Raw genomic sequence first — 12933 nt, forward strand, 5'->3', positions numbered from 1 at the left:
TCCAGAAAGGATCAGGAAGCCTCCCCAAAGACTGAATATATAAATAGACTATTTTCAGCTAATGTTGCATGTTAAAAGTGTTAATTGTAATTAGTTTGATATTTAATTGTTAAATGAGTGTTATGCTACTGTTAATCTAAAAGGGGAGGAATTGTAATGTATATACCTTTAAGGGGGGAACTATCATTTACAGTTCATGTATACTGCAGTACCGGCAGTGACCACACCTGTATATAGCACTGAGTAGTAATCTGTACAGATCAGTTCCCGTGTGAACCACGTTGAGTAAACACCTGTTGTACCCTTCTCCTGCAGTCTGTGTCTTATTATACACAGACACAACACAATGTAACATAACAAATCAACTAATCACCATTTGTGCCTATCTTCCGTGTGCCTTTGCCTGTTCTAGTGCTCCTATGCAGTGCTACCCCAGTGGCTGCAGCATGGCTGGTGGAAGGCTGCTGATTTCCAGTGGGCGAGACTGCAGATGGCCTTGGAGGATGACCTTGAGCACCTCTGGGCCTAGAAAGCCTGGCTGTAGACTGCACCACCTCGGCATGGGCGGCAGCAGTCCGGGCTGGCTGAATGACAGGCAACAGCAAGGGCACTGGCAGAGTGGCAGTGGTGGGAAGACGAATGCTGGCATCCTGAGAGGACAGCAGGTTTGTGCTCCACAGAGCCACTGCCACCCCCCGGGGCGGCACTTCAGCAATCCTAATAATCTGTTGGAGGACAGATTGCTGGACTGCTGTGACACCCTGCAAGCCCCTTTCAACACTGATAAACCCAGCCACGATGACAGAAGTCTGAGCTTACACTGCGGCACTCAGACTTGGCTTCTGCTTGTGCTACAATGGAAGCTGAGACATCACCCATCACACCCAGCATCATGGTTGGTGTGGAAATATGATTTTGCCCTTACTAGTGCATGATGGGATATTTGACATCTAATGTATTTTTGTACCATTGCCTGTGGACTAAAACCAAGTCAGCAGCAACTAACGTAATCTTCTGACCTATTGCAATTAAGTTAATCACAACCTGCCAGAACAATACATTGCAGAACTATTGGGTAACCGCACTGCTAATGACATCTGGCCAAAGAAGGAAAACAATTCTGTTAAAGGTCAATCTCGTTTCTCTTTATACATGATCATATTGAACTTGTGTTCTTCACTGTATAAATATGATAATCAGACATGAGTGAGCAAATCATTTTTTGGTAACAAGATTCAAACAAAACCTCCTGACAGAATATAATTAACTAACTTTGTCTGAAGACATTTCTGTCCTGCTGACCTTTTGATTGTCCTTGTTTAAACTCTTAATGTGTTTAAGATGATACAATACCATTACACGTGATCTATGGAACGCTTGCTTGTTTGAGTGTATAAATATGCTGCATTTGCTGATGTCCTTTAGAGATGTTGGCCTAGCCTTTGTCCAGGCAGCTCTCTCCTTGTATACACTTGTATGCAAGTAAAATAAAGCTTTGCTTATCTGACAGTACAGTTTGTTTCAGAGTCTTACTCGGAGTCGAGACTTCGACAGTATTTCTTGGAGGTTCCACCGAGATCGCTTGCTGTACCGGTGAGTAAACGGACAAAGACACGGTATCTTTCTGGGAACGAATCCGAACTGGCCAGTTATAAGTGGCATTAGCCACCAAAGGGATTCCCTCTCAGTCTGAAAACTAGTGTCTTCTGTTTGCTATTGGCTACAGTACTGCGATCAGTTGAGACTCATTTTTCCAGGGTTGAGTTGTCATTTTTGTAATTATTTCCTCTTTCAGTCTATCAGAAAAGGAGACGATTTCGGAAACCTGAGCCCTGAAATAGACCGTCCAGATAAGACACAGTAAAGTCGGGTGATCCCGGACTAAGAAAGGTACCAAGGGTAAAAGGAAAAGCGCTAGAAGTTTGATACTGCAGTGGGGGTGGGTCCCCCGGAGATTAAGTTAAGACTATAGTAGGGGGTGGGTCCCCCAGAGATTAAGAAGCCGGAGAGAGAGTCTTGCGGCAGAAGGCAGGAGACCTTCAGAGATAGTAGGGGTTGGGTCCCCCGGAGATTAAGAAGCCGGAGAGAGAGTCTTGCGGCAGAAGGCAGGAGACCTTCAGAGATTTCATTAAAGTATAAGGACTCAGTTCTGCAGTGGCGAATAACACAGACTGAGAATTGTCTATTGTTCAGTATATAGTATAAGATTTTAATGAGTTACCTAATTTGTTTACCTGTGTGGTCTGTCGCGTTAGTTATTATTAGTCTTGTTATTGTTAGTACGTGTTTCTTTTCATCTCTTACAGCGACTTGGTTGCAAAATCGCAAAGGGGAAACGGGTTATTGCGATCCAGAGAAATTATTACGCCTAGTTGAGACTAACCAACAGGAAAGTCCCAATTAAGTAATAAAAAAAAAAGGGTGCCAAATCTAGTAAAATCCCAGAGAAAGGCACCCCTGCTTGTTATATTTTTCAAAACTGCGGTCAAGTTTCAATCAATGACCTGCCAAGGTGGTCCAGATGGACCCGAAATGGGAAATACCCATTTCCACCAGATGGCACCTTTAACATAGACAGAATTACCTTTCTAGAGGAATGCCTCATAAAAACAAAGGGACCCAACTAGAAAAGGAAAAAAAGAAGTAAATTGGTCAGCCTTCTCAGATTGGAAAAAGGAAGCAGAGAGGCGACGCGAACGAAGTATAGATGTTAGTAAACATAATAAAAAGAGGGATGAGATTAATCAGGAACAGAATAAACAACAAAAAGTTAAACAAATCAGGGTTGGCAGGGTCCACAAAATTTATCCGGAAACAGAAATACCCAAGCCCAGGTTCACACTCGTCCACAGACTAATTGGACAACTAGCAATCCCTGGGGAAATCAAAGTGGCCCAAATGAACAGTTTGGACAAAATCCAAATTGTTCAGCATGACGTTACTTAGAGCCCACCCCAGACATTGCCCAGGAACAACAAGCTGTGGTACAATTGCCTGCAGTATCATTAAATTCTAAAGAAGAGCCATTTATAAATTTAAATATGAATGGAACACAAGTTCCATTTTTTGGTAGACACTGGAGCAACTAATTCGGTCTTGACTAAACAATATGCAGTAGGAACACCTTGTACCAATCAGTGTCAAGTGTGTAGGACTTTCAGGAACAACCCAGACTATGGTATGGCCCACTCCATTGGATGTACAGATGAAAGACTTTCATGAACAGCATGCATTCTTATTATCTGAAGACGTTCCCATCAACTTATTAGGAAGAGATTTGTTGTGTAAAATGAAAGCAGTGATATCATGTACGGAAAAAGGACTGAAGGTACATGTTCCAACTGACAGATGCGGGATGTACCCATTGCAGGTCCACAATTCTCCTATTTTGTATTGTTGGACTAATCATGATGACAACCTCAGTAAACAATTACTGATGGCTGTGGGAGCATTGCAGTATGTCACAAGATAAGTATCAGAATACCAGAAGCAGTTTAATTTGGGAAATTGGCATGATAAATTGCACTGTATAGCCTATTATGACAAAACGGGAGAAGATCTAGAAGTGGCAATTAATTACAAGCCCTTTCTGCATCAGAAATATTCACTTAAAATCCGAAGAATTTTAATTGGGCAAGAAGGAATAGCGTCACCAATCTTGTTGACCCAAACAGCATGGGAATTATTCAGGGTAAAAGACTCTAAGCCACACTGTATACTAGCAGTGGCACATGAATTCAAACCTTCTGATCTAGGACAGATGGTCCTACACCTATCAAAAGCTGCAGTTCAACAGGAGTGGAGAATAAGTCAGGGTTGGTTCAAGACCTAAGAGCAGTTAACGAGTCTGTTCTCCCTGCCTACCCAGTGGTCCCAAACCCAGCCACTATCCTGACCAGTATACCTCCTAATTCAAGGTATTATACAGTCATTGATCTCTGCTCAGCCTTCTTCAGCATTCCTATTCATCAAGATTCCCAGTTCCTGTTTGCCTTCATGTTCAAAGGAACCCAATACACATGGACTAGGCTGCCACAAGGCTATACAGAAAGCTCAACTATTTTTTCGCAGTGCCTCAAACATGATTTACAGGATGTTGTCTTAACCGATGGGTCAACCCTCATACAGTACGTAGACGACCTGCTAATTGCATCACCTACCCAAGAGGCATTGTGAATCAGTGACTCAGCTTATCACTAAGCCTCATATAGACATTGTAGAAACTCCTCTGGACAATAGCGATTTTATATTTTATGTGGATGGATCATGATGTGCCTCAATAAATCCGAGACTCAATGTTAACTGAACAAAGTAAGGCTTTTATTAACTTAGAAGGTAACACACAGTGGAGAAGTGTCTCCCATCCAGAGGTCGGCTGTACTGGATGTGAGACACGCTGGGCCTGCTTAAGTAGGGGCCAGGTATGGGCGGAGCCCTACACACAATAAAATACAGGTGAGGAAATGGAACTGAGGTAAGGGAAATGAAACTGAAACTAAACCACAGTCACAGGCACAATCACACACAGAGAATACAGATGAGTGATGAATGGCATATTTCATCACATTCACCCCTTCTATAGATTTAGTCTGTTCGGGGGTTTGATAGTCCTCTGTGACCGACGTGGCTGTTGTGGTGCCGCGGGTGTTGGCTGGGTGTCCCTGGTGGCCTCCTGGGTCTCTGCCGGGGGCGCCGCCAGGGTTGTTGAAGGGGTGGTTGTTGGGGGTACCATTGGTCGATGTTCTTCCGGGGGTGATGAAAGAGTAGTGGGTGGGTAAGGGTTGCTGTGATCGTTGTTGTGGTTGTTGTCGTTACCGGCTGGGGCGACGTCTTTTATGGACACGGTGTCCTCCCTTCCGTCGGCGTGCCGGACATACGCGTATTGGGGGTTGGCGTGGAGTAGGTGCACTGACTCCACGAGAGGGTCCGCCTTGTGGCCCCTCACATGCCTTCGTACAAATACCGGACCTGGGGTGGAGAGCCATGACGGCATGGATACGCCTGAGGTGGATTTCCGGGGAAAAACAAACATTTGTTCATGAGGCGTGGCATTAGTGGCAGTACACAATAGCGACCGTATCGAATGGAGCACATCTGGGAGGGCTTCCTGCCAGCGGGAGATAGGGAGGCCCTTGGTCCTTAGAGCTAGAGTGACTGCTTTCCATACTGTCCCGTTCTCTCACTCCACCTGGCCTTTACCCTGGGGGTTGTAGCTGGTGGTATGGCTCGTGGCGATCCCCCTGGACAGCATGTACTGGCGTAGCTCTTCGCTCATGAAGGACGCCCCCCTATCCGTGTGGATGTAGCTCGGCATATCGAACAGGCAGAACAGGCTGTTGAGGCATTTAGTGACTGTGGCGCTGGTCATGTCTGGGCAGGGGAAGGCGAATGGGAAACGGGAGTATTCGTCCACAATGTTCAGGAAGTAAACATTGCGGTCGGCTGATGGGAGGGGGCCCTTGAAATCTAAGCTGAGCCGCTCAAAGGGCCGTGTAGCTTTGATTAAGTGGGCTCTATCTGGGCGGTAGAACCGAGGCTTGCACTAAGCGCAAGTGCGGCAGTTCCTGGTCAGAGACCGAACTTCCTCAATCGAGTAGGGTAAGTTGTGGGACTTTATGAAGTGGAACAGCCGTGTGACCCCTGGGTGGCAGAGGTCGTTGTGGAGGGTCTGTAGCCGATCCCCGGTGGCGCTGGCACGCATCCCTCGTGAGAGGGCGTCGGGGGATTCGTTAAGGGCCCCTGGCCGGTAAATGATGTCATACTCGAAGGTGGAGAGCTCGATCCACCACCTGAGAATCTTATCATTTTTAATCTTCCCCTTCTGTTTATTATTAAACATAAACGCTACCGACCGCTGGTCGGTAAGTAGGGTGAAGCATTTGCCGGCTAGGTAGTGGCGCCAGTGGCGCACTGCCTCCATGATGGCTTGGGCCTCCTTTTCCACGGAGGAGTGTCTGATCTCGGGCCCTTGGAGGGTCCTCGAGAAGAAAGCTACGGGCCGCCCCACCTGGTTGAGGGTGGCCGCCAAGGCAAAGTCAGACGCATCACTTTCCACTTGAAAGGGAGTGTTCTCGTCCATTGCCTGTAGCGTGGCCCGCTCAATATCCCGCTTAATGCTTTTGAAGGCGGCGTGGGCCTCAGCAGAGAGCGGAAATGAGGATGCTTTCAAGAGGGGGCGGGTTTTGTCGGAGTAGTTGGGGACCCATTGGGAATAATAAGAAAATAACCCCAGGCACCTTTTCAGGGCTTTGGGAGTGTTGGGCAGGGGCAGCTCCCGTAGGGGGCGCAATCGGTCGGGGTCTGGTCCGATTTCCCCATTCTCCACCACGCTGCCTAGTATGCAGAGGCGCGTGGTGTTGTAAACGCACTTGTCCTCGTTGTAAGTGAGGTTGAGTTTTTGTGCGGTTTTCAGGAACCTCTCGAGGTTCGAGTCGTGATCCTGCTGGTTGTGACCGCAGATGGTGACGTTGTCGAGGTAGGGGAAGGTTGCCTGCAAGTGGTGGTCATCGACCATGCGGTCCATCTCCCTCTGCAAGACCGAGACCCCATTCGTCACCCCAAAGGGGACTCTGAGGAATTGGTAGAGGCGTCCGTTCGCCTCGAAGGCGGTGTACGGGCGGTCCTCTGGTCTGATAGGGAGCTGGTGGTATGCTGACTTGAGGTCGATGGTGAAGAACACCCGGTATTGGGCGATTTGGTTCACCATTTCTGATATGCAGGGTAGCGGGTAGGCGTCTAGTTGGGTGTACCTGTTGATCGTTTGACTATAGTCGATCACCATCCGTTTCTTCTCGCTACCCCTCACCACCACCACTTGGGCGCGCCACGGGCTGTTGCTGCGTTCAATAATGCGCTCCTTCAGGAGCCTGTCTACCTCGGTCGCGATAAACCGCCTGTCCTCCCAGCTGTACCTCCTGCTTTTGGTCGCTATTGGCCGGCAGTTAGGGGTAAGGTTCACGAATAGCGAAGGCGGCTTTACCTTCAGGGTAGCCAGGCCGCACCCTGTGAGGGGCGGCTGGGACCCACCGTAATTGAGCGTGATGCTTTGGTGGTGGCACTGGAAATCCAGGCCCAAGATCACGCTCGCACATAGATTCTTCATGATTAGTAATTTAAAATTATCGTATACAGTTCCGTTAACGGACAACTGTACCGCGCAGTAACCCATAATGGTCGATGTCTGGGTTTTATCAGCCATAGAGATGGTACCCCGAGTAGGGACCACCATTAGAGAGAGTTGTTGTGCTAGTTCAGGGTGGATAAAACTCTCCGTACTTCCACTGTCAATTAAACCTTTAACCCCGCACCCGTTTACCTCGATGTCCACCATTGATTTGGATAGCGGGTGCGGCCTGGTCTGGTCCACTGTGACCGATGCCACTGTAGGGCCCTGATCGAGACAAGATGGCGTCCACGCTGTCTGCTCACAAGATGGCGGACCCCACGAGGTCGGGCAAGATGGCGTCCAAGATGGCCACTCCCACGGCGCACACGCGGCGGTGGCGGGTTTTCCGGCGGGATTCCCTCTGCACACCTTCCCGAAGTGCCCCTTCTTACCGCACTTGAAGCAGGTGGTGCCTTTTGCCGGGCACAGGTTTCTGGTGTGTTTCGGCTGTCCGCAGAAGTAGCAGTTGGGGCCCCGACGTGTCGCGGCTTTCGTAGGGCTTCTGGGGGGAGAGCGGGGCCCCGACGGTGTCTGGCTGCCGGGCGGGGAAGGTGCCTTCCAAGATGGCGGTGCCCTTGGTGCACACGTGGCGGCGTGGGCGGCGCGGGCTGAAGAGTAGGCGTCCGAGTTTCTCTGGGCCACATCCAGGGATCGTGCTGTGTCCACAGCCTGTTTCAGGTCCAATCCCGTTTTCTCCAGTAGTCTCTGCCGGATGTAAGTGGAGCTGAGGCCTGTGATAAAGGCATCACGAACAAGCTCGTCAGTGTACACTGCGGCTTTTACATCTTGGCACTTGCAGTCTTTGCCAAGCGTTTTCAGGGTGACTAGGAACTCATCCAGCGATTCCCCAGGTCGCTGTGCGCGAGTAGCGAGCAGATGCCTAGCTTACACCTCATTCGTAGGCTGCTGGTAATGCGCCTTTAAGATGTCGCAGGCGGCCGGGTACGTGTCGGCATCTTGGATGAGGGGGTAAACACGGTGGCTTACCCAATTCCGCAGGATTCCGAGTTTCATACTTTCAGCGTCCGTAGCGCCTGTGATGGCTGCGGAATTGTCCAGGAAGAATTCCATACACTTAAACCAGTGTCCAAAGCGTGCCGATGCGTCCGAAGCATGCTGGTCCAAATCCAAACGTTCGGGTTTCAAGAGTTGATCCATTGTGTTGAAAAATAAGTTAATAAAATTGATGTGCCTCAATAAATCCGAGACTCAATGTTAACTGAACAAAGCAAGGCTTTTATTAACTTAGAAGGTAACACACAGTGGAGAAGTGTCCCCCATCCAGAGGTTGGCTGTACTGGATGTGAGACATGCTGGGCCTGCTTAAGTAGGGGCCAGGTATGGGCGGAGCCCTACACACAATGAAATACAGGTGAGGAAATGGAACTGAGGTAAGGGAAATGAAACTGAAACTAAACCACAGTCACAGGCACAATCACACACAGAGAATACAGATGAGTGATGAATGGCATATTTCATCACAGATCAGCCCTCAGAGACGAAAAGGGCTCGCCAAAAAGTGCATATGCCATTTCCGATGATCATTCAATTATCCAAGTATGCTCACTACCATCTTTCCTTTCAGCACAACAAGCAGAACTGTTTGCCGTTACAAGAGCATGTATTTTAGCTACAGGAAAATCAGTGAATATTTATATTGACTCCCGGTATGCATTGGAGTCACTCATAATTATGGTCAAATTTGGAAACTTAGAGGATTCCTGACTTCATCAGGATCTACAGTTAAAAATGCTGAACAAATTGATAACCTTTTAAAGGCTCTCCAGTGTCCTACAAAAATTGCTGTTATTAAATGCAAAGCACATACAGGCAATCAAGACCAGGCTTCTTTGGGCAATGATAAGGCGGATCGAGCAGCTAAGGCTGCTGCTCTATCTGATACAGGGTCACAAGTGTCTGCATATGTTCTTAGAAATAAAGATCCAGACAATCCCCCACCCACAATTGATGACGTTTTGGCCTATCAATTACAGGCCAGTCCAGACGAAGTGTTAGCTTGGGTGAATGATTCTTGTTTTAAAACACCTGAAGGAGTATGGGTCTACCATGACGGCCGCATGGTGGCTCCCAAGTCAATACTCCCATGGATTGCCCGATGTGTCCACATGTTCACATGCAGGCAAAGGGGGGATGGCAGACTATATCACACAAACTTGGTATTCACCAGGCATTGACAATTACAAAACAAATTAGTGAACAATGCATTACCTGCCAAACAATGAACCCAGGTAAAACGGAAAAGGTACAGGCTGCCTCCCACCCAAATCCAACAGGACCCTTTGTACATTTACAGATGGATTTTATTGAATTACCGGTATGTTTAGGATTTAAGTATGTATTAGTTATTGTAGATGTGTTTTCACGATGGATTGAAGCCTTTCCATGTAAAAAAAAAAATGATGCAGTTACTGTTGCAAAATGTTTGTTAAAAGAAATTGTACCACGATTTGGTATACCTGCAGAACTTTCAAGTGACAATGGATCACATTTTACTGGGACAGTTGCGCGAGAAATGTGTAAGGTTTTACAGATCAACCAACACTTCTACTGCAGCTATCATCCACAGTCAGCGGGACTGGTAGAAAAATATAATGGTATGCTGAAAAATAAACTTTCCAAACTCTGCAGCGAGACAGGACTTAAATGGGTCGAACTGTTACCCTTGGCATTGATGGTAAGGCGATCAGCAACAAACAGAACGACGGGACTGTCACCACGTGAAGTCGTCATGGGACGACCTCAGAGACTACTGCCATTTTCTGCACCCTTCACTGCCAAGCAGATGGACATTCACAAGATGAATGAACATATGTTGAATTATTGCATTGCCTTAACTAAGCGTATTTCCAGTTTCCACCAACAGGTCAAGCAAGCCCAGGTTGAACCAGCTGAAGGAAGGTGCCATAACCTAGAACCAGGAGACAACGTATACGTGAAAGTATTCAAGAGAAAAGTATTCAAGAGAAAGAACGGTCTCCAACCCAGATTCGAAGGTCCGTACCAAGTACTCCTAGCAACTAATACTGCTGTAAAGGTGAAAGAGAGACCAACATGGATCCACGCCTCCCACTGCAAAAGAGCTCCAGAAAACAAGGAAAAGGAATCACCAACCCCATCAGTAAATGGAACTGGACATGAGGACTATGTTTCCTTGGGACACTTATAATACCTGCAATGCCCGAATTGTATATAAATACATTTTTGTATATGGCGTACACGTACGCAACGGTAAGCGCTTCCAGCTGTTGGGTTTGTGCCCATGTTCCCATACATAGTAAAGGGGGAATTCCATTAAGACCTATCCCCTTCAATGAGTCAGAGATGATGGAATGGATTTTACGCCAAAATGGGAGTATTACCAAGTATGAGTTAAATGGTCCCAAAAAGATTATAGTAGATGAAGACTGGCAAAGGCATTGGACCTCGGCAGGGTACGATTTGGACACCCTCAAAGGATGGTATCAGCCTAAGTATGACCATGCTAGACAGCTCCCCTCCCTGGTCCTCACCAATACATCTGGGATAGGGAGACCAGTAAGCTCATGGTGCCTGGATAAGAGTAAGAGTAGAGGACCAAGCGTTGGCCACAGTTATTATGCAGAACCAGTTAAAGTAATGATGCAGGTACAGATCAAGGACCTATTTGATGGAGAAGGAAAGATTAAATGCAATCTTGCTAGACTAGGTTGTCCTTGATAAGGACAAAAGGAGGGAATGTGGAAATGTGATTTTGCCCTTACTAGTGCATGATGGGATACTTGACATCTAATGTATTTTTGTACCATTGCCTGTGGACTAAAACCAAGTCAGCAGCAACTAACGTAATCTTCTGACCTATTGCAATTAAGTTAATCACAACCTGCCAGAACAATACATTGCAGAACTATTGGGTAACCGCACTGCTAATGACATCTGGCCAAAGAAGGAAAACAATTCTGTTAAAGGTCAATCTCGTTTCTCTTTATACATGATCATATTGAACTTGTGTTCTTCACTGTATAAATATGATAATCAGACATGATGCGCAAATCATCTTTTGGTAACAAGATTCAAACAAAACCTCCTGACAGAATATAATTAACTAACTTTGTCTGAAGACATTTCTGTCCTGCTGACCTTTTGATTGTCCTTGTTTAAACTCTGAGGCCTAGAAATTCAGTTGGGCGCGCCAGCCGTTAGCGCCTTAGGAGGAGTAGATCTCGAGCGCTAGGCGCTTAGCGCCCGGGTGCAGCGTGATCTGCGCCTCGCCCCAACTTCAGTACACATTTAGCGCCGGCGCAAAGTCTTAGCGCGCGCCCTGCTGCGCGTGCAGATCATGACGTAATTTACTAGTGCAACGCCCTTTGTGCGCCCCGAACCGGAACTTCACTTGCGCCGCCCCATTGTGCGCCGGGCGGCCCGAACGACTGTGAAGTGGAACGGTACACAGCCGAGGCGGGCCGCGGGGAGCGCTAATTAAAGGGCACTTACCCTGCACTATAAAGGCCAGCCATTTTGCAGCATTCACTCTTGTGCAACGGTTTTTTGGAGAGAGACCAAGGAGGAGAGCTTACTGGTTTGGACCAACACTAGGACATGTATTTTTGGCTCAGGCCAGAGCTTAGCAATTATCTTTGCCTTCATTGAGAGCTCATTGTTTGCCAGCATATAATGGGGGCTGCATTGGGTGCCAACGCTGACTTTCAACCTTATGCCAGAAGGGCTTACAGACGCCGTGAGAGAGTGGCAGCCCTGGCTAGACGCAGAGGGGGCAACAGGCGTCGCCAACTGAGGCCTTACCCACCCAGGGTATACCGCCAGCAGTCCTCCTATCTGACCATGTCTGCCGCGATGTGTGTAAGGAGGCTGCGATTCAGAAGGGAGGTGGTGGCAGACATCTGCCAGCTGCTTCAGAGAGATCTGCAGCCACAGCTGATGCGCAGGACGTTTCTGTCGGTGGCAGTGAAGGTGACGGTGGCTCTCAACTTCTATGCCACCGGCTCCTTTCAATCCGCTGCTGGGGACATCGCTAACATCTCCCAGTTCGCCGTGCATTGCTGCATCCGCCAGGTGACCGAAGCCCTTTTCAGAAGGAGACATCAATTCATCTCCTTCCCCATGACCCTGGACAAGCAGCAGCAGCGTGCAGTGGGATTTGCAAGAATAGCGGGCTTCCCCATGGTGCAGGGCACCATTGACTGCACGCATGTGGCTTTGCGGGCACCTCTGGAGCATGCCGAGGATTGCCGCAACCGGAAGGGCTACCATTCCCTCAACGTACAGCTGGTGTGTGACCACAGGCAGCGCATCCTAGCTGTCAATGCCCGCTTTCCAGGCAGCAGCCACGATGCCTTTATCCTGCGACAGACAACTGTGGCTGACATGTTCCAGGCACAGCCTCCCCCAAGAGGATGGCTTATCGGGGACAAAGGTTATCCTTTGTGTACCTGGCTCATGACCCCGCTCCGCGTGCCCACGACCCCTGCTGAAGAGGCATACAACAAGAGCCATCAAGCCACTAGGAACATCATAGAACAAACAATCGGCGTCCTCAAGCAACAGTTCCGCTGTCTCGATCGCTCCGGGGGAGCCCTCCAGTATTCGCAGGAGCGAGTCTCCCAATTCGTCGTCATTTGCTGCATGCTGCACAACCTGGTTATCCGCAGGACTCAGGCACTGCCACCTCACGTTGGACCCCCACCTCAGGAGGAGGAGCAGGAGGAGCATGAGGAGGAGGAGGACGAGGAGTACCAGCCCAGGAGGGAGGC

The 12933-nt window shown here is 48.4% G+C and overlaps 1 long non-coding RNA gene across 1 annotated transcript; it reads left to right on the forward strand.

Annotated features, from left to right (window-relative positions):
• The first annotated feature begins 920 nt into the window (after positions 1 to 920).
• LOC147124811 (uncharacterized) lies at positions 921 to 10302 on the forward strand. Its single transcript, XR_015079059.1, has 3 exons — positions 921 to 1593; positions 1796 to 1890; positions 10037 to 10302. It is a non-coding gene; the product is annotated as an uncharacterized LOC147124811 (long non-coding RNA).
• Positions 10303 to 12933: the final 2631 nt, after the last annotated feature.

This window comes from Somniosus microcephalus, chromosome 1, assembly GCF_052327205.1.
Source record: "Somniosus microcephalus isolate GS21.2 chromosome 1, FLI_Smic_1.0, whole genome shotgun sequence".
Lineage (NCBI taxonomy): Eukaryota > Metazoa > Chordata > Chondrichthyes > Squaliformes > Somniosidae > Somniosus > Somniosus microcephalus.